This window comes from Ursus arctos, unplaced genomic scaffold, assembly GCF_023065955.2.
Source record: "Ursus arctos isolate Adak ecotype North America unplaced genomic scaffold, UrsArc2.0 scaffold_21, whole genome shotgun sequence".
Lineage (NCBI taxonomy): Eukaryota > Metazoa > Chordata > Mammalia > Carnivora > Ursidae > Ursus > Ursus arctos.
This window is the reverse complement of record NW_026622886.1, coordinates 20,470,754-20,493,424: the sequence shown is the minus strand read 5'-3', so window position 1 is coordinate 20,493,424 and position 22,671 is coordinate 20,470,754. Positions and strand designations below refer to the sequence as shown.

The window sequence follows — 22,671 nt, the reverse complement described above, 5'->3', positions numbered from 1 at the left end:
ATAGCAGCAGTGTCCACAATAGCCAAACTGTGGAAAGAGCCCAGATGTCCATCGACAGATGAATGGATAAAGAAGATGTGGTTCATATATACAATGGAATACTACTCAGCCATCAAAAAAATGAAATCTTGCCATTTGCAATGATGTGGATGGGACTAGAGGGTATTATGCTAAGCAGAATGAGTCAATCAGAGAAGGACAATTATCCTACGATCTCACTCATATGTAGAATTTAAGAAACAAAACAGAGGATCATAGGGGAAGGGAGGGAAAAATAAAACAAGACAAAATCAGAGAGGGAGACAAACCATAAAAGACTCTTAATCATAGGAAACAAACTGAGGGTTGCTAGAAGGGAGAAGGGTGGGTGGCAGGATGGGGTAACTAGGTGATGGACATCAAGAAGGGCACGTGATGCAATGAGCAATGGGTATTATACAAGACCGATGAATCACTAAACTCTACCTCTGAAACTAATAATGCACTATATGTTAATTAATTTAATTTAATTTTTTTTAAAAACTGCAAATAAATAAATACCAGGAAAAAAAAAGAAAAATAATACTGCCCTTAATATATATGTGATTGGCCATGGCCAAGCCTATTGCATTTAAACCACAAATTAGTGGAGTACAAAATGGACCGTGGACTCATGCAGAGGTGGCAAGACAAAACTTCCCATCTATCACAACAGCATGGACCTCATGAGTGCTGAGATGGCTCATCCCATCCAAAGTGCATGGCTGGGATTTCTGACCTGGTAGACTTCTCATTCTGCATGGGTTTTCCAAAACTACACATGGTGGCAGCTAGCCAAGCAAAGGGGAGCTGGGATAACTCATCTTTTATCTTGTGAATATTCTTTACATTGCCTATGTGAAAAAAAAATCAGTAGCAAATCAAAGTGAAATTGGTGTGAAGCCAAATCTAAGTCATTATTCTTATCAGCCTTCAAACTGAGAAAGCAACCTGTGGACCCCTAGCTGAACAGCCAACCAAACGCAATAAGGTGCATGAAATTCCGTGAGAGTTGGTGCGCATGCACGGTAGAAATGGGATGAGTATCTGCAGCTGTGTTCTCACATGCTCCCAAAGTGTGCGTGTGAGCTGAGGGGAAGTTATTTCATGAGTTTGGTAGAGAGATGTCATCCAAGCGCTGGTCAGGGCTAGCATTTCCTTGGGTTTTCTCAGTCCAGTGTTTTTCTAATGTGTCCCTCCAAATCCCAAGTCCTCAGAGGCCACCTCAGTGGATGGGGAGAAGCAAGCAATTGAGGCCCTACATTAGTCACCCTCACATCGGCTAATGTAGCTTCACTTTTGTCTGTTTTACATAATGGAACTTGGAGTAAGATTTGTTTAAAAAAAAAAAAAAAAAAGGAAAGTATCAATCAGGGGCCTAGAAGGAAAAACGTAATTGAAGAAATTCTAAAGGAGGGGACTGTTGAAATAGGTATGGTCTGAGGTTGAGGAAACCAGTAAGAAATGGGAAAGCACACTTACGTTAGCAACAGCAGGAGTCAGCACAGATCTAGTTGGACTAGTGCTTAAAGGAGCAAGAGGAGGAAGTAGTTACCAGAATCCAAGGAGAACTATGCAAGAGAGACAGGATAGGAGCTGCGGCCTTCAGTAGAAAAAATATTTAGAAGACACTTAGACATGAAAAGAAGGGTACCAAGGCACATAGGTCCTGGCCTCTTTCTCCCTTCCACCTTCTGGATTTCCTGCAGGGGATTTCCACGGGTCCAGCCCAACAAGGAGCCAAAGAGCAAGGGAGTCTGTGAATGGAGTGAGTGGATCAAGTTCAGCTTCTGGAAACTTCTTCCCTCTGGAAGAAATGTTGGAAAATAAATTGCATTCTATATGTTCATATATACTAGATCTAAACTATTAAGAACAAGGAGTCTGGCCTAGTTCTAGACGTGTCACCTATGCTATCTACAACTCTTATCTAAGTGTTATACATGAATTGACCGAGGATCAGAAGTTGGAAACTTATCCATGCCTACAAAGCTCTGACTCTTTCCATATACCACATTGAAGATAATAATAAAAACAATGGTCAACACTTTAAAACTCTTTTCAATTAAAACATTCCGGAAATGGATGGTGGGAATGGCTATACAATAATGTAAATGTACTTTATGCCACTGAAGGGTCCATTTAAAAATAATTAAAATGTTAAATTTTATGTTAGGTACATTTTACCGCAATTAAAAAAGATGTGACAGTGGAAGCAAGGGGTTGGAACTGATGCTGGCGGGCCAGGTCTGAGGACCCAACGGGGATACTGCCTGACCACCCTTGAGGGTCCTTGGCTATGTGCAGGATAGAAATCAAATGTGAGACGCCTGGCTGGCTCAATCGGTAGAGTATGCAACTCTTGATCTCAGTGTCACGAGTTCAAGCCCCACACTGGGCCTAGAGCCTACTTAAAAATACATACATACATACATACATACATAAATGTAAAGGATAGAAATCAAACATGAACCAGCAGGAAGTGCGAACAGAGTTTATTGAAGATGTAGAGAGGGAGCAGACACAGAGGGAACCTCTGGGAGATTTGGAAAGGAAAAGGAGTGAGTTTCGTCTTTGCTTGAGGTCTGGGGTTTTTACTGAGGATGATGGTCTGATGTACATGTCCTCACAGGCATCCAGGATCTGGTTGAACAAGTCCTTGCTTAGGTGTCCTCCAAAAGTCACTGATGCTCTGGAGCCGGGGGTCTTGGCATCAAGGTGTCTGGAGTCAGTGGTTAGAAAACATACGTGATGACCTCCCTTGGTCAGTCCCTAGATAGTATCTATTGTGCTGGAAGACTCCAAAGAAATCATTAATTCCTTGACCTTTATAAGGAGGACAAACATGAAGGTCTCTGTAAGGCAGGGGTACAGGTCCTAGCAAGAACAGAAGCAGGAAAAGGAGCAAAGAAAAAGAAATGCTTTTTTTTTCAAGAGTCCCTTCAGTTTGCTTGTTTCAGAATGATGTAAGGGAAGGGTCATGAGCCAAGGAGTGCGGCCAGCCTCCAGAAGCTGCAAAAGGCAGGGAAACATTCTCTTCTCGAGTCTCCATAGGGAACCAGCCCCTGAAGACACCTTGCTTAAGTCTAGTGAAACTGATTGCGGACGTCTCACCTCTAAAACTGTAATAGATCTGCATTATTAAAAAAACACAAAAACCTCTTTTTAATGAACAATATATGCATTGAATTTGGAATTTATTGATTGTAACAGTGTGTAGCCAATATCTGTAAATGAGTTTTGAAAGATGAATAGAGGGAAGGAAGGAAGGAAGGAAGGAAGGAAGGAAGGAAGGAAGGAAGGAAGGAAATTTCAGACCACTTGTGGGCAGTAAATTTACTGGGTAACGACTCCAAAACATGTAGCCTCTTTTTTCCCTGACTGTGGTGATTTAAAAAATATACCTGAAAAAAAAAATACACCTGCAAATTCTTGGACACCCCTCCCACCAAAAGGTAGGCTCTCATTCTTCTCTTGAAGGTGGGTGGGACTTAGTGACTTGCTCCAAATGAATAGTTGCTGTGTGACTTTGGAGGCTAGTTTAAAACGTTTAACAAACATAAGTGGATGTTCGCTTGTTTAGTTATGTGATTGTTAGCTCAATTAGTCTTTCAAGAAGTTGTCTTGTTTGGAAAAATCACGCGATGAACTTGAACTTGAAGCTTTTAGTCATGTACTAGGACTACTCAACTTTGGAAGGACATTGCCAGAAGGTACACAGCAGAGTGACTGGTATTATTATTACCTACCTCCTGTACCTTTTCAATGGCTCACCAGACATTTTTATGGTTTCTGCTACATACTATTTATTTGCTGGTGATCCCCAAATCTGCAGTCTGGCTCTCTCTTCTAAATGTGAAGCCCAGGGGCGCTTGGGTGGCTCAGTCGGGTGAGCAACAGACACTTGGTTTCTGCTCAGGTCATGATCTCAGGGTCGTGAGATTGCGCCCCACATAGGGGCTCTGTCAGAGAATCTCAAGCAGAATCTCTCTCTCTCTCTCTCCCTCTGCCCCTCCTCCTGCTCACACTCTCTCATAAATACATAAACAAACAAACAAACAAATAAGTAAGAAGCCCAAATATTTAACAGCCTACTGGACAAATCCACTTTGAGCTACAAAATCCTTAAGCTCAATCGGAGACGTATAAACTCTGAAGCGAGTCATTGTCTGCCTCTTCTGCTCACCCTTTATTCAATTCCCTGTGACCCCCAGGGTTCCTGTCTCAGTGCTGGCACCAGCATGCCCAAGCGAGGAACTGTCCTCTTCGTCTGCTCCTTTCTTACTTTTGTCCATATGCAATTCATCACCCACTCCCATAAATTCTATCTCATATCATCCCATTTTTCCAGTCATTTCAGTCTAAGCTGAGATGTCAACTCATCTCTGTTTTGGTCTTGCATTCCTCCAATTCATTCTCTGCACTCAGCTGGAGTGATCTTTCTAAAGCACAAATCTGATCATCATTACTCCCTGCTTAAAATTTCTCATGAGTTCCCCACCATCTTGAGGATGAAAATTCAAATCCCTTCCTGTGGCTTACAAGGCCATCACGTGCTCCTGCTCCAGCTAGCCCTCTGTTGTCTCTTGACATTGTCTCCTTTGGACTGTTAACCGTTCGGGCATGGTCAGCTATTGCACTTTTCTGGTTCATCAGTCTTTCCCTTATCTGAGCCATTACATATACCATTCCATATGCCTGAAGTGTTCCCTACATTCATCCTCCCTTTGTCCAATTCCTACTGGTGCCCAACTCCTACCTCCCCCAACCACACACCCCCAACTAAGCTACAGAACCTATGTGCACCTCAGTTTTGAACTCAATCCTATTATGGGGGAGAAGAGACCTCAGCAGACTCAAAACACTCTAGGCTACAGGACAAGTTTGTCCCTAAGGTGCATCATTCAGCTACCTCCTCTTGTTCTGAATACAGCACCCCCCCCTCAATTTTTCAATTATAATTGGCTTCCCAGGCAGTTTTGTCTGTAAAGAGTAAATGCTCTGGTCCTGTTGATGCAAGCATAACGATCCACATGAATATTTTATTGCCCATTGTAAATTAATAAAATGACATTTCAGTCTCGGTGAGCTTGGATAATATGAGTTTGCCAAGAGAAAACTTTACTTTCAATGTGCTGACAAAAGTTCAAGTTTTGAGCCTGCAAAGCAAAGATTCAGAGCTTGTACCACAGTGAATTTACCAATGTAAATGAACTTCCTGAGGTCTCTTGACAGCGAGTCAGCCTCCCTGGGCTGCATAATTAGAATGATGAGTTGCAGAGAATTTAGACCTACCACACTTCCATCTCCCCCTTATGATTTGATAGAAACTCAGTGCTAGAAGATTCCAGAAGTCATCTATTTAAGCATTACATTGCTTAAGCCCATAGACAGCTGTAGAATAGTCTGAAAACCTAAAGTAGAATATTGTAGTCAGGATTCAAATAAATGGTCCCTTATAATACACTAATCTGAAAATGTCTTGCCATAGAAATGGTGGGATGAGTGAGGAATGAAAGATGATAAAGTACTTTACTTATTATTATTAATAGTTAAATTATTATTGTGTAAAAACTATTTTGGGGCAAAGAGGAGCTCTCACACTCACTTTCTCTATATCTATCTGTACTTTAAAAACAAACAAACAAAACAAAACAGGGCACCTGGGTGGCTCAGTTGATTAAGGGCCTGACTCTTGGTGTCAGCTCAGGTCATGATCTCGGGCACGTGGGATTGAGCCCTGTGTGGGGCTCCGCGCTTGGTGGGGAATCTGCTGGAGATTCTCTCCCTCTCCCTCTCCCCACTTGTGCTTCAGCTTGCTCTCTCTCAAATAAATAAATAAAATCTTAAAAACAAAAACAAAACCTCGGGGCATCTGGGTGGCTCAGTCGGTTAAGTGTCTTCTTTTGGCTCAGGTCATGATCCCAGGGTCCTGGGATCGAGCCCCACATCAGTCTCCCTGCTCCTCTAGGAGTCTGCTTCTCCCTCTCCCTCTGCCTGCCCTTCCCCCTGTTTGTGCTCTCTTTCTGCCAAATAAATAAATAAAAATCTTAAAAAAAAAAAAAACTCTTCTATTTTTATTTTATTTATTTTTTTAAAGATTTTATTTATTTTTTTGACAGAGATAGAGACAGCCAGCGAGAGAGGGAACACAAGCAGGGGGAGTGGGAGAGGAAGAAGCAGGCTCATAGCAGAAGAGCCTGATGTGGGGCTCGATCCCACAACGCCGGGATCACGCCCTGAGCCGAAGGCAGACGCTTAACCGCTGTGCCACCCAGGTGCCCCAAAACAAACTCTTTTATTAAGAGAGAAAAAATCTACCTGATAACTCAGAGCAATCACCTCATTCATGTTATCACTTCTAAGTAATATTGAAATGTTTAATATCAACATCTGCAAGATTACATAAAAATCACATGGTACACTTTAAAAAATGCTTTAAGGACAATGCTTGTTACAGGTTAGTTGACTAAAATATGAGATCCCAAAAGATATTTCGTTAGACAGATTTTAGTCAATATATAAAACGGACAAGCAAACAAATTAATCTGGTGAGAAAATTAAAGAACTTTGGGAAAATACAGTCTCTTCTCTCTCCTTTTTACCATGTAGGCAAAGAAAAACTTTCCCTCTGCCTTCTCAGTTTAAGTACCTAGGGATCTGGAAACTAAAGTAACAAAAGACAGGTTAACAGGAGAAAAGGCAAACAATTTTTATTGATGTTAATATTTACATGTGCATAAAGACTTCACGAAGAAGAAGAAAGAGGAGGAGGAGGAGAAGGAGGAGGAGAGGAGGTGGGAGAGGATGAGGAAAAGAAGAGAAAGAAGAGAAAAACTAGAGAGGTGGATTTTCGGGCTTATATATCATTTGAACAAAGAGAGATATGTTGAGACGTGACTAGGCAAAGGGGAAAGGGCTTAGGTATCTCGGGCAGATAAATTATGGGAAAGTGACTAGTGTTGGGGCCAAGGGCAGGCTGCCCCAAGATGGGCCACTTTGGCATGCAGATTATTTTGAGCTGAAGGCAATCAAGACCCTGCATGCTCAAGAAAAACTTTTGCCCCTCCATTAATCACATAGAAGAATCTAAATTGGAGGTCTTTCCCAGAATCAGGGTCATTAGCCGCGATAAATTTTATCTGAGTGCCCCATCTGTAGTCCAGGGCAAACATCTGTTTACCAAACATTTACTCTTTTTCATCTTCCTGTGAATGGCGTTCCTTCCTTTTGAAATCCCAGACCCCTTCCCCCTCCTTCTTAGTTCAGGATGACAAGCATATTTCATTTTGCCTGACTGTCTTTGGAATTTCCATGTCTGTGCGGATTTCCCGTATATAACGCTATTAAGTTTGATTTTCTTCTGCTAGTCTGTCTCATGATGATTTGATTCTTAGTCCAGCTAGAAGGCCCTTGAAGAAGAGAGGAATGCATGCTCCCCGAGACTAGCAAATAGAAGTCTTACCCCTGGCTAGGTGGGTGGAATACTAACCACTTCTGATTTGGCACTGTCCCATTCTAACCAACTTTGCTCAAATAAACTCTTAAAAGTTTTAATATGTCTCAGTTTATCTTTTAACAAGAAGTAAGGATAGCTCTCCTCACCTGGTACAGGGGAGGAAAGTCTATGCCCTGCTTTTAGGCAGAACAAGGGAGAGCAGAGAACTCTGTTATAAAGATGATTTAAGAAGACAATTTAAGTTATACGAACAAACTTTATTTAACACTTCATGAAGTGGACAGTCTTCTCTCGGAGAACTGCAAAATGGGGCAGAAGGCAGGGCGCCTCACTGGCTCAGTCAGAAGAGCACCCATCTCTTGATCTTGGGATTGTGGGTTCAAGCCCCATTTGGGTGTGGAGATTACATACGTAAATTAAACTTTTTTTAAAAATGGGAAAGAACCCAATAAGCTTTTATAGGATAAAGAATAAAGAACAAGGAAGAGACAAATAGAAAATATTTGATTGGGGGGCACATCATCAATTTCAGTGAGAAGTCCCATAGTCGCCTCGGCCATTGGGGATTGGTGGACTGGGTGTACAGTGTTTCTGGTCAGGCTCTGACCGGAAAGGTTATCCAAGCTTTATTTGCTTATGTGGCAGCCCCCTTCCATGCCCTCCACAAGAAAGGCTCCGTCTTGGGCCCAGAAATTTATTTCAGTGGCTCTTGATTCTATCTGCTGTTTCTCACTTGCCTTTAGCTCAAAATAATCAATGTGCCCAAGTAGCACAGTGTGATCCCCTTCAACCTAAAACATCTTTCCCAAGGTGTGGAGCATGGTGGGGCCTTCAAAAACAATGATTAGTTTGCCCAATTCATTTGAAATCCAGACGGGAATTTTATTCTAATGGGTAGCAGAGTATGTCACCACAAAACATACCTCTTTGGCATAAGCATTATTTAGAGCTGATTATTTTGAGAAGTGGCTGATGCAGAAGCTGTGCAACAGGATATGTTACCCTTTTGTAAGGAAACCTCTGTTTGTAAGAGTGTCCCCTCTCCGTACCGAGAAGAGGGAGTACTGCTTCCCCTGGGCACCTCCCGTAACTGGCCTTCCCACACAACCCCCCAGCGACTGACCAACACACAAGCCCTTTTTTCTTTCATCTGTAGCTGAAGATGGTGTTTAAACTGGTGGCTTGGGCTTCCTGGGGAGTTGTTCATTTCTCCCTGGGTACCCCTATGTGTACATAAGATACATATGTTAATACAATTCTATTTGTTCTCCTCTTCTGAATTTTATGACAGGGTGTCTCAGCCAATAACCCAGAGGGTAAAGGGAAAGTTACTTTTCCTCTCCTAACGTTCACTCAAGAAACTACTACATATAACACAGTTGTGTTCCAGGATTTCTTGTTCTTCAGTGCCCGCGGTTCTTGGTCACGGGGCTTCAAAGAATGAAGAGGTAGACCGGAGGAGTGGTGGGCAGCAAGGCAAAGTTTATTGGTTGATAGCACAAAGGTCCCAAAGAGGGAGGGGACGTGAGAGGGTTGCCTTGGAGTTTCTAAGTCTAGGCAGTTTTATGAGATTGCTGGCAGGCTGTTTTAATCTGATTAACCCTCCATGATTACCACCCAACCAGATTTTTGTCCATGTGCTCATCTACCTGTCAGGTAGTGTTTACGTGGGAAAGGGTGGAGGGCTCCTTTCCGGTGGTGTAGAATAACAGGACGGGGGTCTTTTCCTTTTAAGGGTAGTTTCCTCGGGAGGGCCAGCCGCTGCCTGCCATTCTTCCGACTATCGTCCATTGATTGCATTATAAAATCCAAGGATAAAATTTGTTTAAAATACAAAATTCAGCTACGTTGAATTTTAAAGATGTAATTGGCTTCATCCAATGATTCATGAACCAGGCAGCACCCCATCTAGCAAAGACAAGGGAGCTCTCCACAAGTTGTGCACAATGGAAGTTTTTTATGGGCCGAAAGGAGGGTGGGACAAGGAAATTTAGAGCAGATTACTTCAGGAAAGTCTACCTTCCCCTAGAGGAAGGCAGGAGATCTCATCATACAGATTACCTCACTGGTACCGACCAGAAAATTCCAGACTGACTGGATTAAAATTCCACCTCTGGGAGAGGCTGGTACTGTCATTAGGCTAGGTATTTAGTCTTGGCAGGGGCCTAGCAAAAGTGGCTTTATTTTGGGCCCGTTGTTTCTTTTTAACAAATTTAAAGCTCATAATAAATAATTTCATCTTGTGGTGCGAAATTAGTGGCAAAAATCATCTTTAAATTCTTTTACATACCGAAGAAAAATTCTAAGATAGTATGTAACCAATTTAGTGGAGTAATTTGAAGTTGCAAATTTTAAGGTATTGTTATGTAAATCAAGATTTCTGTCCCTCAATGTTGACAGTCTTGGTGAGTTTAAAAATACTGTGTGGTACCTTACGCCAGTTAGAATGGCAAAAATAGACAAGGCAAGAAACAACAATTGTTGGAGAGGATGTGGAGAAAGGGGATCCCTCCTACATTGTTGGTGGGAATGCAAGTTGGTACAGCCACTCTGGAAAACAGTGTGGAGGTCCCTTAAAAAGTTAAAAATTGACCTACCCTATGATCCAGCCATTGCACTACTGGGTATTTACCCCAAAGATACAGACGTAGTGAAGAGAAGGGCCATATGCACCCCAATGTTCATAGCAGCAATGTCCATAATAGCTAAATTGTGGAAGGAGCCGAGATGCCCTTCAACAGATGACTGGATTAAGAAGCTGTGCTCCATATATACAATGGGATATTACTCAGCTATCAGAAAGAACGATTTCTCAACATTTGCTACAACATGGACAGCACTGGAGGAGATAATGCTAAGTGAAATAAGTCAAGCAGAGAAAGACAACTATCATATGATTTCTCTCATCTATGGAACATAAGAACTAGGATGATCGGTAGGGGAAGAAAGGGATAAAGAAAGGGGGGGTAATCAGAAGGGGGAATGAAACATGAGAGACTATGGACTATGAGAAACAAACTGAGGACTTCAGAGGGGAGGGGGGTGGGGGAATGGGATAGACTGGTGATGGGTAGTAAGGAAGGCACGTATTGCATGGTGCACTGGGTGTTATACACAACTAATGAATCATCGAGCCTTACATCAGAAACCGGGGATGTACTGTATGGTGACTAACATAATATAATAAAAAATCATTTAAAAAAAAAAAAAAAAAAGAAACTGAGGCACAAGTAAGAAAAAAATAAAATAAAATAAAATAAAAATACTGTGTGGTAGAACAGAATAAAGGGATCTGTCGTATCTTCTGCCATGACTTGGAAAGTTGACGACACTTGGAAAGACCAATTCATTTTTTAAGCCTGCATAGTATTTGCTGCACCTCATTAGGAAGTTGGCTTGAATCATTGTAACAACAGTTTAAAAGGAACTGTTGGAAAACTATTTTTGTTTTTATTTTATTGTATTTAATTTGGGGGGGCATATTTTTTTCTGTTGTTTGGGAAATTATTAACTGCTAACATTTGGCAGAAGTGGGTTCACTCATAAATCCTCTAAAGAAATGTTGCCCAGATCTTTGCATAACAGTTCGTTTAGTAAGTTTCTTTTCCACACAAAAAAAGCACTGTTTGTTAAAACCTAGGTTTGACTAGAAAACATTTAGTTGTGGTTGTAAAACATTCTATTATACTATGGGATAAAGATAAAGTATAGGACTATTTTGGTGGGTAAGACTCCATTTTGATTTGAAAAAAGCTCTGTTAAGTAGAATTTTTCAATAGTGAGAAACGTCATTCCATTAAACATTGCGAACATCCTGCATTGTTTTTAAAGTAATTGACATGATATAAAGTTGCAATGGTTACTTATTTGCTCTACATTACTTTGTATATCGTAACTTTTCATTGCAAGCACAAAGTAACTCAACAGAAAGCTCACAGATAACATGTATTGAGCACTTACTAGCGCTGTTGGAACTTCTTATATTATTTCAATTATTCCTCACAATAATCCTATGAGACGGAGAGAGTCAATAACTTTTCCAAACCAAAAAGTGGTTGAGCCAAGATTTGAAGGCAGGCAGGTAGTCTAACTCCAGAGCCTGAACTATTAATGATTTCAAATACTTGAATACCTAGTGGGCTGGTATAAAACACCAGGAAAGTAGGCAATATTATTCTAGAAGTTCAAATGTTTTATTTATTTACCTATTGCTAAATTAATTAAACAAGGAGGCCATTAATGAGGTCGCTTTACTGCCTGGGCAGTCTACCCAAGCAAATCAAAACCTAAGCCTGTCATGCTGCAAGATTAAGAAATCAAAACTAAGGACAATCAAACACAGTCAACAAGACTTTTCCAAATAAGGCAAATGCTTAGGCTGTAGCCAATCAAATCATTCCCTTGCTTTGCTACTGCACCTTATCTAAAAGTCTTTCCCCTAGCTCCTGTTGGTGGAGTGCTGCTAACCACTTCTCATTTGACATTGCCAAATTCAAATGGACTTTTGCTCAAATAAACTTAAAAAGTTTAATATGCCTCAGTTTCTCTTTTAACACTATATATATATTTTAAAGATTTTATTTATTTATTTGAGAGAGGGAAAGGGAGAGCATGAGGGGAGGGGAGTAGAAGGAGAGGGAAAGGGACAAGCAGACTCCCCACTGAGCCTGGAACCCAGGAGGGCTTGAGGACTCAAACCCAGAACACTGAGACCACAACCTGAGCCGAAGTCAGACACTTAACCAACTGAGCCACCCAGGCACCCCTAATACTATATATATATATATATATATATATATATTTTTTTTTTTTTTTAAACATTCTTATAACCTTCCATCCCTTATAACTGTATGGTCTTCGTGATTTCCATTTTTAATGCCTAATATTCCACCAACATTAGAATATTAAAAATCAACCCCCAAGGTTTTTTTATTTCTAGTTTTATTTTTTTAACATACGTATTTTGAAATATATATACATATATATATATACACATATATATGTGTGTATATATATATATGTGTGTATATATATATACACACATATATATATTAGTTTTTTGCCTGCTCATTAAAGATGGTTGGCAAATCAGGGCTAAATAAATCATTTCTATATGATAATACAGAATTTTCAGAAAGTTAAAAACCATGATGCTCAGAGCACATATACAGAGTCGAAGAGCTGTTTACCTCATTAATGAGAGAGACAGAAAGGTGATAGGGCATAGGACAGACAAATATTTCTAGTCACTGAGGAAAAAAATGCTGGAATAAGATTACTAAATTACATAAAATTGATTAATGCCCCACAGGACAATGAATCTAATCTTTGGGTTGTAATCTCTTCTACCCAACACAAATCATTTGCATCTCTAGGGGACAAGGTTATTTGAGTTGCTATCACTTACAGATTATTCATATCAATCACTGTCTGGTTTTCTACAATTTGCCATCTACTCTTATGGTCATTTTTACCATTTGTCACTCTAATATTACATATTTTACATATTTATCTTGTTTATTGTCTACTCCCTCCATTAGAATATAAAGGCAGAGTATTTCTCCCTTTTGCGCATTACAGTATACCCCAATACCCGAAACAGTGCGTGGCACATAATAGGTACTCAAAAATGTGTGTTGAATGAATAAATGAGTAAAATCAAAGAAGGATGTGGTTCACTTTGGCTTTAAGAACACAAACCATTTTAAGAGGAAAAATTGAAAAAATGTAAAGTAAATAGGCCCAAAGTAAATGAAAAAGGATACACAAGCCCTCAATAGTGGTGCTTAAATAGAGGAAATTTCCTGCCCAACTTTCTGCAGACAGATTAATAGAAATGATATATCATGAGGTAGAAAAACAAGCAGCGTCTGTAGAAAATCTGTTAGCCCCTCATTTTCAAGATGAAAGTGGAGAAGAAATGTGTGTGTTCTCTGAAGAGGGCTGGGGTGCGGGGGGGGGGGGAGGGGGGACACCAGATCCAGATTGTGAAATTCACCAAGATAAATCCTACCTCAAGCAGACACTCATTGTTGAAGACAACCAGAATATGCCACCCCAAAATATGCTACTGTGTCATAATGATTATTTGGAATCGAAGGCAATTAAGAAACTACAGTCATGGGAAATGTCTCTGCCCTTCCCCATCTCGCTAAAAGCAGGACAAATCTTGCCATTCATAAAGATGTCTCCTTCTCCCGTACCAGGGAGAGAAAAACAACTCTTAAACCCTGGGACTCTGAATCACTGGAGACAGCTTGACTCTTACCAGACCAGAGACTGGTAGCTGAGGAATCTGCATGACAAACTTTGCAAAATACCGTTATCTTCCCTCTTTCTAGAAGCTCAAATCCCTTTTCCTTTGTCTTGTCCCTTCTCCACAATGTATTGCTCTTTGTTAAAATGATATATAAAAGCCTTTGGGTCTCATCTCCTCTTTGGGGCCTTTACTTCATTTCTGTGAGGACTCACATACACATATGTAATAAGCCTTCTCCTGTTTATTTGTCTTTGGTCATTTCAATTTGCAGGGCTCCAGGCACTGAACTTAAGAGAGTAGAGGAAAAACAATTTTCCTCGCCTACATTGTCTAGCCACTAATCCCCCTTGCTGGCATCTACCGTGAAAATCAGGTCATATTTTTGTCATAGTATTTTTAAGACTATCAGCTAAATCATCTTACATCACTTGGTCAATAATGTATTAACTCAAGTCAGTCCAAAACATTTGATAATTATATGAAAAGAAGGAAATTATTGAGATAAATCCAAGTTGACTATCACGTATGAACACTTTGCTGTCTCAATTATAAACTACTTCATAGCATAACAAGAAAATGTGTCTCTTAAATGATCCCTTGCATCCTCAAAAAACCCATACACATGGAGTATTTCATTCAGTCTTTAGCATAGAAACTTGTAAAATCAAATTTCTAGTCTATAGGCATAGGTACAAAAAGGTAGTAACTCCCATGACTTTGTAAAGGCTAGTATTTTTATGGTATGACTTCATTTCTAGTCGTTACAATACACTTATAAGCCTTATAGCAGGAATTGGAGAACTTTGTAAAGGGCCAGATAGTATTTCAGGACTTGTAGGTCATATAGTCTCTGGGTCAACTACTCAGTTCCACCGTTGTGTTGTGAAACAGCCATAGACAATACCTAAAGAAATGGGCAAAACTGTGTTCTAATAAAACTTTATTTGTGGACACTGCAATTAGAATTTCACATAGTTTTCATGTGTGATAAATATTCTTCCTTTTTTTTTTTTAAACTAGTTAATGTTAAAACAATTCTTAGTTTCTAGCTTTATCAAAACAGGCAGCAGGCAAGATTTGACCAACAGGCTATAGTTTGCCAACACATTGTATATAAAATGTATATATAACATTTTAAGAAAAAGTAAAGGAGGGGCACCTGCTTGCTCAATTGGAAGAGCATGCAACTCTTAATCTCAGGGTCCTGAGTTTGAACCCCACATTGGGTGTAGAGATTACTTAAATAAATAAAAACTTTAAAAAAAGTAATAACTTTATTGAATGTTTTTTTCTATATCTATTGAGATGATCATGTTGCCTTTAATCTCTTGATGTAGCAAATCACACTGATTTTCTTTCTCTTCTTTTTTTTGGGGGGGAGGGGCAGAGGGAGAGGGAGAGAATCTTAAGCAGGCTCCACACCCAGCACAGAGCCGGACAGGGGGACTTGACCTCACAATCCTGAGATCATAACCCGAGCTGAAATCAACAGTCGGACACTTAACTGATTGAGCCATCCAGGCGCCCCATACACATGATTTTCTAATGTTGAACCAACCCTGCATCCTTATAATCAACTTGGCAAAGTTATATGGTCTTTACATCTTACGGTATTCAGTTTGCCAGTATTTTGTTTTAGGATTTTGTCATCTGTGTTCTTAAGTGCAAGGGCTTATAAATTGCATTTCTTACACTTAACTTGTCTATTTTTCATATCACCATTATGCCCAACTTCAGAAAATGAGTCAGGGACTGTTTCTTCTCATTTTCTATCTCTTGAAAGTGTATTAGAACTCACTGATAAAATCGTCCGGGCTTGGTGGGTTTCCTTTCATGCATGGAAAGATGTTAAAATACCAGTTCAATTTTGTATTATCTTAATCACTTTCCCTAAATTTGTTCATTTGTGCATTCTTTCCTTTTGATTTCTATTTATCATTTATTATTATTTCATTATTGTATTTAATATAATTTTGAATTAATATTGAATATAATATTGACATTATTTCTTTTTTCCCCACTATCTTTGGTTTTATTCTTTTTCTTTAAGATTTATTTATTTATTTGACACACACACACACACACACACACACACACACACACATACAGATGGGGTGGGGTGGGGGAGGAAGGGGCAGAGAGAATCCCAAGCAGACTCCATGCAGAATAAAACCAATTATCAGGTTCGGGGGTCTACATGTGTTTATTAGATCAAGCTTGTTAGTTCTATTTTACAGATCTTCTATATTTCTGTTGATATCTTTTATGATTGACCTATTAATTATTGATACAGATATATCAATGTCCCCATTATGGTAGTGGATTTGTTGAGTCTCCTTGCAGTCCTGGCAACTTTCGCTTTAAGTTTTGTTTTTTTTTTTAAGATTTTATTTATTTATGTGACAGAGAGACAGCCAGCGAGAGAGGGAACACAAGCAGGGGGACAGCCAGCGAGAGAGGGAACACAAGCAAGGGGAGTGGGAGAGGAAGAAGCAGGCTTCCAGCGGAGGAGCCCGATGTGGGGACTCGATCCCAGATCACCGGGATCACGCCTAACGACGGCGCTACCCAGGCGCCCCTCGCTTTAAGTATTTTAAATCTGTGCTATGAGGCCCATAGAATCCTGAATTATTAAATATCAGTGAAATTAATCTTCTATCAATGTGTTTATCCTTATCACAGTAGTGCTTTTTGCTTTAAAAATCTATTTTGTCTGATGCGAATATAGTCATGCTACCTTTGTATTGGTTAGTATTTGCTTAGTATATTTTTTACATCCTTTGCCTTTTAGTCTTCCTCTCTTTTTCTCATGGCTTAGGCAGTGGTGTGCTAGCAGGTGCTTAACAATGAGCTCTCTGGGGAGGGGGAGTGGAGTCTGATTTGTAGAATTTACGGATTTCTGTTGTGTCAATACTCCCACCTGGGTTGCAAGATAAAATGCAGAACACCCAGTTGAATCTGAACTTCAGGTAAATAAGGAATCATTTTTAATATAAATACATCCCAAATAGTGCATGGAACATGCTTATATTTAAAAAGTATTTGCTGTTTATCTGAAATTCAAATTTAACTGGTTGTCCTGTGTATTTACTTGCTAAATCTGGCAACCCTACTCCCACCAACATGTCATTGAATGCGAAGCTGGGAAGAGATGTTCATAATCGACTTGTTTTAAAACAACTTCTATTAAAATATAATTCACATTTTACACAATTCACCCATTTAAATGGACATTTCATCGGTTTTAATATATTCAGACTTGTGCACCTGCCACCACAACCCTCAATTTTCAAACATTTTCATCACCCCAAAATGAAACCTTGTACTTATTAATATTCACTAACCTCCAACCATCTCCCTGTCCCTGTCCTAGGCAATTGCTAATTTATTTTTCATCTTTATAGAATTGCCTCTTCTGGACATGTCACATAAATGGAATCATACAATATGCTTTATGTGTGTGTGTGTGTGTGTGTCTTCTTTCACTTAGTACATGTTTTCAAGGTCCATATGTGTTGTAGCATATATCAATACTTCATTTCTTTGTATTGCTGAATAATATTTCACTGTATGGATAGACAACATTTAACCATTCATCAGTTGATGAACATTGATTGTTTCCACTTTGGGGTGATTAGGAATAATGCTGATGGAACAGTCAGCTCTTGTGAGCTGTAAGAGCTGGTACAAGGCAGCTCTGGTAGCCCCTCCAACCCCCTCCCCCCGCCCCCCGTTTGAGGTGTGTCTTAGAGACTGCATAGGGCCCTATATTGTAATTACCTACTTACCTATCTCTGTCTCCCTCTACTGATCAGCTGTGCAAAAAGAAGGATTTTGTTCACTACTGTACTTACATTTCTAATGCAGGTGCCTAATAGTTGATGTTTAATTAATATCGTATGTGTGAATGAATTACAGTATGGTGGTTAAGAATGAAGAGTTTCTGAGTCATTTAAACCGCAGCCATGCCATCTATGAAAATGCAGAAAAGCTAGCAGGCTATTTAACTTTTCTAAGTCTTGGTTTTTTTCCTGGGAAGATGTAAAGGGCATTAGCACCTCCTTTAATAGAATTTTGTGAGCATTTAGCATGTGCCTGGCACATTTTCAATACTCAGTAACAGATAGTTACTGTTACTTGTGTTAGACACTGATAACCCACCTGATATGGCGATCTCCCAATTCCTTGGCCACAGTCATCCCATTCACAAAGTGTGACCTACTCTTGGGACTACCTTTGGGTTTGTCATCATCCAAAGCTACTTCATTGCAGACAAACTAAACTCCCAAATCCCACTCTCTGATAACCTTACTCAAGGAAATTGCATAACCAACATTGAGATTGTTGTTTAAAAAAAAAAGCCAATTTAGGAAGAAAATACTATCTCGTTGTCATATGCATTTCTGTTCTGATTAACAAGGTAGAATGTTTTTAGTTGATTGGAAATACGCATTTCTTTTGTGACTTTTCATATCTTTTGCTCATTTTCTACTAGCCTGTTAATCTCTGTCCTTTGGATTTGTAGGAACTCTTTGTATATTAGGACTATTAATCCTTTGTCCAGGCTATATTTTATAATTTTTTTCCATCTTTGCCTTCATCTTTTAGCTTTTCATGATACTTTTAAACATACAGAATTTTTCTTATTTCTAGGAAGTCAAAAATATCAATCCTTCCTATTGAAATTATATGACTTGTAATGTAAAATTCCTGCATATTTTTACTCTCTGCCCACCCCATGAAAATCACCAGTAATGATTTAGTATATCCCCAAAACACATGTATTTATATTCAGTGTATATCACCAACCGTCTACTCTTTTCCATTCTTAATGCTGCCAACTGGTGGAGGGACCCATTATCTCTTGCCTCTTTTCCTCTCCTTCCTTTTTAAATCATTGTTCCTATCAGTCAGAATGGTCATATTTAAACATAAATTACTCCAGCATGAAGGTCATTAACATGCAGTGCATACATACTATCCAGCTCTCTGCTGTATTCTCATTTAACAATTTATGTTGAACTTCCCTCTTTTCAAATGTTGCATGGGACATACTTATGTTTTTTTAAAAAGGTATCCTTGTTTATCTGAAATTCAAATTTAATTGGGCATCCTGTATTTTTATTTACTAAATCTTGTGGCCCTACTTCTGTCATTGGTCCAAGGTGGCTGTTCCAGCTCTAGTTTTCTTTCAGTCACGGGAAGGACGAGCATATCTCCAGTTCTGTTAAGGGCAGAACCTGGACATGTCACATATTTCCACTTTTATCTCATGGTCCCTAACTGAGTCACATGGCCTCATGGAACTTCTAGGGAGGCTAGGAAGTAGAGTATTTGGCTGGGCAGGTAATTGGCCAGCTAAAACCCTATTTCCATGGAAGAACAGAAAAAAGGTTATTACGAACAACTAGTGGTCTGACACAGATAACAATTCCTCCATCACCAGATACAGTCGCTAAAGGTACCCAGTCCACTTCCCCATTTCAACCCACGGATGGGCATGTGACCCAAACAGGGCCACTCAGCCACTCTGTCTCTGAAACTGGAATCTTGAGCAAGGTGATACAGAGACTTCAAATAATTCAAGTTCATTCATCCTGAGTGTAGTGACCTGAGGCATTTAAACATTATGACTTTATGTTACTCAGATCTCAACTAGAGTTTTCCTGGTTCCTGAGCTTGCCTTAAGTCTGTGTTCCCAGATCCAGACTGTCTTTTCATGCTGTAAGATGCTTTCCCCCCCAAATTATTCCAGATTGTTTCCTGTGACTTGCAATCATACAACTTCAAATGATCAAACGTCAAGTCTGGATGGATTCCAAGGCGAGGAGATAGAAAATCAGTTCCTCACCCCTGAGTATTTCTGCCTAAGCACATTTCACTTCAGCATTGCAGTTTTTAGACTTGAAAGTAACAAGGCAACTATAATTTCAAAGATAATAGCTTAAACAGAGAGAGAAGTGAAAATGAAATCTGATTAAGCTAATATTAGCACTTACTCTGTGCCTCCCTGCAGACATTACTGATTTCTCTAATACTTACAGCAACAATAATAGGCATTGTTATTATTCCCATTTTGCAGATGGGGAAAACGGGGCTTAGAAAGTTAAGTGGCTTGCCTAAGGTCACATAACTGATAACAGTTGTAGCCAGTATTCAAAACTAAGTTTAACTCCTATACTTGAACTTTTTACTGTTCCGCTACACCACAGACCCTAAAAATATAAAAATCTTTGCTATCCAGACAGTTTTTAATTTAATTTTTAACTTTTTATTACAGAAAAAATTTTTTAAAAGATTTATGTATTTGTTTTAGAGAGAGAGTGCACAAGCAGGGGGAGGGGCAGAGGGAGAGGAAGCAATAGAGAAAGAGAGAGTGAGAGAGAGAGAGAGAGAGAGAGAGAGAGAGAAGCAGACTCCCTGCTGAGTGGGAAGCCCATCTCAAGGCCCCATCCCAGGACCCAAGATCATGACCTGGCTGAAATCAAGAGTCAGACACTTAACAAACTGAGCCACCCAGGCGCCCCATAGAAAGTTGTACATCTACAAAAATAGAATAGTATAGTGAAGCATTCATGTGCCCATCACCTAGCCTCAACAATTATTTCCATTCTACCATTCTTTTTTCATTGATCCTCTCCGCAAATTCACTTTATTTTCTTTTAGCCTACAGTATTTAAAAATGAATCCCAGACATCGTAACTTATCACCTATAAATACCTTAGATTCTTCCTCTAGTGCATGAGAACCTAAAAGAAAAAAAGCATAAAAGCAATATCATGCCCTCCCAAATTCATAAAAAATCCTTAATATATTTAATATCCAATGCAAGTTCAACTTTCCCTGATTGTCTCAGAAATATTTTTACAGTTATTCTAATAAAAATTCAAACACAGTGCACACATTACATATTTAGACATTCTCCTAGGTTTCTTTTAACTTATGACAATTCCCCTTCTCTTTTTTTCTTTTAAGCCATGTATTTGTTGAAGAGAAATGGGATTTTGTCCTGTGGGATTTTTCTTCTTTTCACATCAGATGGGTAAGGTGCCAATTACGTTGTGACAGGTTTGAGGGAGACACATTTCCCATGGTGGCTGAACACCCAATCATCACACTTGTTAACAACAAAAGATTCTGTCCTGTGGCATTTCTAATATCCTGGAGTTGGCTGATGGCATCCTCCTGGTGTCATTAGCAAGTTCTTCCATCTCCCATCTTTTCCATAATCTGCTAGTTAGTTCAAGAGGCTTGATTAAATTCAAGTTCAAAATTAATTTTTTTTGGTTTTGGAAAGAATACTCCATAGGCGGTGTAATAGCTTACTTTTTAAATAAATGGTGTAACTGCTCTATTACATGGGCTGAGTCAGTGATTATAATCAGTAAACAGCTTTTCTTCTCCCACCTCTGCCTTTAGTTCATCTTCTTTTTAAAATTTTATTTATTTATTTATTTATTTATTTATTTATTTATTTTTAGAGAGAAAGAGCACAAGCTGGGGGGGGGGGGCGGGTAGAGGAAGAGGGAGAGAGACAATTTTAAGCAGGTTCCATGCTCAGCACAGATGTCACAATCCTGAACTGAAATCAAGAGTCAGATGCTTAACTGACTGAGCCCAGGCACCCCTATTTAATTTTTTTTTTTTAAGTAATCTCCACATCCAACATGGGACTTGAACCCTAAGATCAAGAGTCACAGGCTCAACTGACGGAGCCAGCTCAGTGCCCCCTCCCACCTCTGCCTTTTTTTTTTTTTTTTTGTCAAAGAGAAAGAGAGAGAGAGCACAAGCAGGGGGAGCAGCAGGCAGAGGGAGAAGTAGGCTCCCTGCTGACCAAGGAGCCCAATGTGAGACTCCATCCCAGGATCCTGTTCGTGACCCGAGCTGAAGGTGGGCACTTACCTGACTGAGCTGCCTGGGGGGGTCCCTCATTTCTGTCTTTTTAAACAAGGTCTCCCTTCTCTGCCCCCAGTGACATTTCAGGCTGGTCCCTTACCTTTAGGGTCACTTTGAGATGTGAGAAGAGTCTCATTTTCAGCTATGGAAAATTTCAGTGCAACCTAAATTCACTTTAATTTTTCATCGAATTCAAATCTCTCTGTTTCTTTTATTATGGCATGGCTTGTCCTTTTATCTCATTTGGTAGACAATCTCCACCTTGTCCCCTTGGTCCATGGGAAACATTGTGCATTCTTGCCCAGCTGAAAGCTAGAACACTCTGTCCACATCCAGCCACTAGGGGCAGTCCTAGCCAGCCTCCAGTCTACTATCTCTCTATACTCCTCAAACTCCAGGGGATCCTTGTCAGCTTCTCCCCAGAACACTTGTCTTCCACTCCTGTAGCAGCAGCACGGGGCAGGTGTACCCATTCTTCCAGCCCAGCCAGCATCTGGCCAAGGAGTAAGAGTCCAGCATTCCTTTCTGACTAGCTCTCTCAATTCTTCAAGGGGCACTATCACTGCCTCCCTCTCTTGGCTCTGGTAGGAGGAACGATGACCCAGGCGCACAGGAAAGAAATGCTACTGTGCTCTCTCCCTTGGGAAGCCCCCCTAAAGATGCATCTGCCCAACTGAATCATTGGTCTTCTCTGCTAATGGCGGTGGGAGAGACGGTCGCTGGACTGGAATGCCCATCTCACAGTAAGGCCTGTGTTTATGTATTGAGAACCCTTCTTTAAAACGTGGGGCTACGCCTCACTCATCATCTACTCCTCTGAGGCTGTATCTACAATTCCAATCAACTGGAAAATCTCCATGTACATCCATACAATCTATTAAGATTTACCCTCAACTTCACTTTATAAAGTAGTTTCGTTAAACATATAGAATTTCCTACTTTATTTTAAACTAAATGATTTAGGGGTGCCCGGGTGGCTCAGTCAGTGAAGCGTCCAACTCTTGATTTCAGCTCAGGTCATGATTTCAGGGTTGTGAGA

At 39.9% G+C, this 22,671-nt stretch overlaps 1 protein-coding gene and 1 non-coding gene across 5 annotated transcripts in view; both read right to left on the bottom strand.

Annotated features, from left to right (window-relative positions):
- Positions 1-22,671, bottom strand: part of EEA1 (early endosome antigen 1) — a 474,430-nt gene that overhangs the window by 120,155 nt on the left and 331,604 nt on the right. The window lies entirely within an intron of this gene.
- LOC113256499 (small nucleolar RNA U13) lies at positions 20,769-20,873 on the bottom strand. Its single transcript, XR_003316702.2, has one exon. It is a non-coding gene; the product is annotated as a small nucleolar RNA U13 (small nucleolar RNA).